The sequence below is a fragment of the Lepisosteus platostomus genome, assembly GCF_059453375.1.
Source record: "Lepisosteus platostomus isolate fLepPlt1 chromosome 5 unlocalized genomic scaffold, fLepPlt1.hap1 SUPER_5_unloc_2, whole genome shotgun sequence".
Classification (NCBI taxonomy): Eukaryota; Metazoa; Chordata; class Actinopteri; order Semionotiformes; family Lepisosteidae; genus Lepisosteus; species Lepisosteus platostomus.
The window spans coordinates 521,645-527,238 of record NW_028291472.1 but is presented as its reverse complement, the minus strand read 5'-3'; the positions used below and the strand labels follow the sequence as shown (position 1 = coordinate 527,238).

At 40.3% G+C, this 5,594-nt stretch overlaps 1 non-coding gene across 1 annotated transcript; it reads left to right on the top strand.

Moving 5' to 3' along the window:
• Nucleotides 1-4,508: 4,508 nt before the first annotated feature.
• Nucleotides 4,509-4,582, top strand: trnat-agu (transfer RNA threonine (anticodon AGU)). The gene has a single exon. It is a non-coding gene; the product is annotated as a tRNA-Thr (tRNA).
• The last annotated feature ends 1,012 nt before the right edge of the window (nt 4,583-5,594 follow it).

Below are 5,594 nucleotides of genomic sequence, written 5' to 3'. Positions count from 1 at the left end.
TCAGGGGAAGAACTCAGAATACTATCAACATACTGCGTGATCACAGTCAGTTGAAGCCATGTGATACCCTGTTCTGGATAGTCATTCTTTGTAATGCATAATATTCCAACCCAATAGATCTGGGATAAAACCACCCATTAAAATCTGGTACTCGGCAAGTAAAACTTGCTGCCCCAATACTCCTGTGGCCTCCTGCCGTCTCCCCATATACATTACTCTATAGCACACTGTTGAACAGAGGAGTGAAACAAGCATGACAGTAGTGCTCCAGTATCCCCTAACAGAGAAACCAACACTCCATTAACAGTACATTTTTATCCACTGGACTGGGACAGACACTGGGACTGGGAGGCTACAAGGGATTTACAGGATCTAATCGTTAGGTAAACAGATCTTCTCACAAGACGTTATTCTCCCCAGTCTCGATTCTAAACCTACAGCGTTTCAGCATGTCTGGTTTCGAGACATTCGAAAAAATCCAAATTGTTTCCACTATTGCAACTAATTGTATAAAAATACAAAAACTGTTTATCTAACTACTTTTACGTCCACCTGTACTGTACTTATACGTTTCAGACACTCTTATATTTTCCAATCTCCTTACAGATGCAGCCATTCAAAGTGCGCGGTACAGACATGTACCGGAGGTAATTGGCTACGGCTTCGTGCATCGTGACACGCGATGACGCAAAATACCGCGGTGCGTGATTGGTTGACCGACAGGGGCACTCGTGGTCCGTTGGTCTGTCGTAGAAAGACTTACTGTAAACGTCTTTACTGTGCCCGTTGTAGATATTGAATTTTACCACTGAAGGGAAATCTTAGTAGCTGAGCATAAAAAGAATAGGAGCATACTGTAACACGTGTGAAGGCCATAAACGATATTAATTTTGGAACATAAACATACAGTATATAGCTGGTCTTGGTACTTTAAAGAAAAAAATACACACCAGTATTCCATTCCTCCCTAAACATTGTAAGCTTCGAAGTCTTTAACTAACGTGATACCGGAGTCAACAAGCATACTTTTAGAATTTGATTAAAAGGGAATATAATATGGAATCGCGTATCTCAAGAATTTAATAACGGTATGATTATATCCATGTACTGCGACAGGGCTCTGTAGGGCTGTTTCGCCTGGCTGTTCATGCGCGCTGTCTTGTAACCTACTGGTCTAGGTGCGTGACTACCAACTGGCAGGTTGTGTGTTCAAATCCAGCTGGTGCTGGACTTTTCATTTGTATTTATTTATTTTTTAATCACGTAACATAAACATATTACCGTATGCAAACTGTACTGTATACAGTATGTATATGTATATTTAATGTCTTAACTGTGCCCGGTTAAGTATTGAATATTCATATCTAATTTTACCACTGAAGGGAAATCTTAGTAGCTGAGCATAAAAAGAATAGGAGCATACTGTAACGCGTGTGAAGGCCATAAACTATATTAATTTTGGAACATAAACATACAGTATATGGCTGGTCTCGGTACTTTAAAGAAAAAAATACACACCAGTATTCCATTTCTCCCTAAACATTGTAAGCTTCGAAGTCTTTAACTAACGTGATACCGGAGACAACAAGCATACTTTTAGAATTTGATTAAAAGGGAATATAATATGGAATCGCGTATCTCAAGAAATTAATAACGATATAATTAAATTCATGTTGCAAAAGAACTGCAATGGACATAAAAACTCCCTTGCTTTTAACAGAGCGTTGCATAATTTCTAACTACGAAAATGCCAGGTGAAAGGATTTGTAAACATATTTTGTTAAAGCAAGTCAGTTTTTTCCGCAACACATAAAATACATTTTTCGAAGAAAGTTTAGCCTTTGTCACTAATGAAACCACTAAATAAAGACATAAATATAGAAATCTTATTTAAATCTTATTTAATGTTGGTAGCAGGATGAACTGTCAGAGTGTATATTTTGTTGCAGAGTTGCTGCAAGATGTTAACAGTGAAAAAGCTATTTAGAAATGAGTTATTTCAAGATGAAAAAGAAAACATACACGAAACATGGTTTCATTATGACAAAAATCGGTCTTGAGATATTTTTAACTTGATTTACAGTATTTGAACGGTATGTCTTAACACCGATACTACAGTGCTTAAATACTGCTCAAATACTGCTTAAATACTGCTCACAAACACTGCTCATGTTTCTAGGTTTATATTATGCATTCCATACGGTCAAATTACTTTTGAGCAACTAATAAGAAGCGCGAAACGGTATGTGTTTTAGTTTCATTTTGTGCTGGGACCCGTGGATTGATTAGAGATATCAAGTACATACAAGTCATTTTTTAAATGTTGTAGTTCGTCTTGAAAAAAATGTTACGAGTACATCATCTATCAACAATTACACAGGTTCTGTTTCCATATTGCGGATTTTGGTTACGTAATATTATTTTCTAGATTTCACGTTGTGAATATATGATTTGGGCAAACAGAGCCGCAAAGAAGTTAATTATTGGTTGTTGGTTTTTTTTTTGCAGTTTTATCTAGAACAAGCGATGCTTAAACCTTTGTCTGATTCTTGTGAAACTATCCACACGACAGTTACAGTACCTAGGAGTTGACTTCAGTGATGTCACTGATGGGATGTTTCTAAAAATCCATTCTCTGTAAAACGTCTTCTCTAGTTGTCCTGCATATGTATTCGCTAATGAAGCTGTGTGTTCTGAGCCTGGATCTCTACATTTCTGTATGAACCAGTTTAGAGGGCTAAAGACAGCTTGTGTTTAAATTGAGTGTAAGGCAATTTATGCTTCTAAAGTCATGGTCAGCATTTATTTTTGTACTGTGCTGTAAACTTGTTCTGTGCCAAGTCACATTATTTTATAGCGTTTTTATAGTGTTATCAAATCCGGTGGCGCTGTGTGTTAGTTTACTGACTCCCATGTCACATGGTCTGTGATTGAGACCTGTAAAACCGGTTTAATTCGTCACAGCCAGCACTCTTCAGGTGTGAGGGTCTTCTGCTCAGAATGAAACGCTAAAATGTTTGTGTATATTCTAATGGTAGTGGGGGCAGGGTGTGTGGGAACAGGTTTGGTTGAAATTGCATTGGAAATCTATGTTCTTCACACCTGAAACATTTTCTCTGAAAGCATTTTCTTCGCAGTTTAACCGATCTTGTTACAGCATGTTACAGTTTACTATTATTAACCATATTAATTTTAAGTGCTTAATGTAAAATCTTGTAAAAATATATTTTCATTGTTCCAATATACATTAAGTCTGACTATCATATAATAAGTTAAATACAAAACTAAAGAAAAAATAGGGTTAAATATAATTCAAAATATTTTGCTAACAATGTTAACTGTTTATGAATAATAAAATGTATTAACTAAGGAGTAGGATGGCACAGTTGTTAGTATGTTTTTTGTTTTGTTTCTTTTTCATAAATACAAAAGTAGTACTTGATGTCTCAGTGGCTTTCAAAATTAAATTATGCATGCAAACCTGTGAACTAGAAAGATAACTAAGATATCCATCCATTATATTCCATAATATCCATGAAATATATGGCGCTGAAATATGTGTGACGCAGTGGTGGCCTGACACGGTGAGGTGCCCTGGCAGCTGTATGATGCAGTGGTGGCTTGGCACGGTGAGGTGCGCTTGCAGCTATGTGACGCAGTGGTGGTCTGGCACGGTGAGGTGCGCTGGCAGCTGTGTGATGCAGTGGTGGTCGGGTATGTAGAGGTGGAATTTCCCGCCAGCGTGGAGCTTGAATTCACAACCTTGAGACTCAGTGTTCAAGAGTCACAGAAGAGGTCAGCCTGGTCTTCAGTTTGCCAACGATAAGCTCCGGCAGTGCTCCTCTGTAAAGCAGATTGTTCGGATCGGTTATGTGGGACGGCACTTCGATACTAAGATCGTTTGCAGCACACGCATGGTTTCCCCCTTCAAGCAAAAAACATAGACGAAGGAAGCTCTATTGTCTTGAGCTGCTGACTCCCGGATTTAAAGCGCTCTATGTGCCAGCTAAGTCTCTACCAAGCACACTATAAAGACAGGAATTACACTTTGCGCACGTCACGCATGGAATGGCGAGGCTACTTGATCCAATATTATCTAGTCTCACCTCATATGGTGCCGATTCCTGGTTTTCATTTAAGAAAGAGCACTGCAAACACCGTAAACAGTGCAAAACGTGTGATGAAAGTAGTCTTTTCCCCCCTTTGTCTAAAGCAGAACACAGAGGAGTCATGCCGAGGGTTGTGAGATCAAGATTTCAGTGGAGCACTGTCGTCTACGTCTTTAGCTACATGAGTTGGACATCCTCTTGTACATGGAAAGCAGATTGAGATCCTCTGACATGAAAAGTGCCAGATAAAAGCCATTTCTCATCCTTTCTCTTAGTGGTGGAGCTATCGCATGTAAATGAGGAAACTTGCAAGGCGAGCAGGCTCGGTGCACACCGAATGCAGATGTCTCAGAGCAGTTGAGACGTGTCCATGTGGCTGTCAAAGGACAGCACTTTGCCGGCGCCGTGGCTTAGTTGGCTAAAGCGCCTGTCTAGTAAACAGGAGATCCTGGGTCCGATTCCCAGCGGTGCCTTTCTTCCTGTCTTACTGTACAGAATTTATCCTTACGGGCAAATCCCATGCCTTTTAATTCAGGTGAATGCAAGTGTTCGTTTCCTTTCTGGAACAACTTGTTTTGAAAGAAATCTATACAGCTTGAGAAAGATGAAACACAAATCTTGCTTATCAGTGAAGAAGAGGTGCTCCCAGCAGGCCAGCTAATACCAGCAAGTTTTTTTTCACCCTGACCCAGAGAATGGAGAAAAGCGAGGCGCCTGTGGCTCTGCAGTGTAATCAGTTTGGGAGTTCGGCGGTTAGCTGAAAGAGTGGTAAATGGAGCTCGCCCCAGCCCGTCCTTATTCTTTTAAAGAGGATAAAAAATTAACTTCGCCGCCACTACTACCAGCTTTAAAAGACTGCCATGGGCACGGAAAAAAACACACCACAGATGACTTTTCTGGAACCGAAGCAGAGATTCCTTTACGAACCAACTGATAAAGCTCAGCCAGTGAATACTATTAACAGAATGTGAAAGCACGATCAACTTTGTAACTGCAACCACAGGAAAAACAGCAAGAAGCAGGCTCCATTCCCCATTTAAATCTGTCGTGCGAGGCATGCTTTTTGGCACGCATGAAGTAAATCCCACGATCGCTTTTGAACTTGGACAAAGTACTTCCAAAGGAGCGCTATGCACAAAGATTTAACAAGCTCAACCCCCACCGATGATTTGGTGTGAAGAAGCAGAACATTCAAGTTTCCCAGACAGAAGCAGCACGCCAGCACAGCCAACATTAAAACGGAGGGCACACTACGATTTGCATTGACACAAAAGTGATCTGGGCAGACGTCGTTCCCTGCATAACGCAAAAAGTGGCAAAGCGCTTTTGGGTTGAGAGGACGCAAGAAGGTTTTTGTTTTGTGCCTTGATGTCAAGCTGAGAAAGTATCTTTAAACACTTTGCTTAGTTTCTCGAGAGACTGCCAAAAAGCAGTTCCCTCCCTTTCGTCTGAAGCCAGCTGAAAGGGGGTCTTGACAGAAGCACC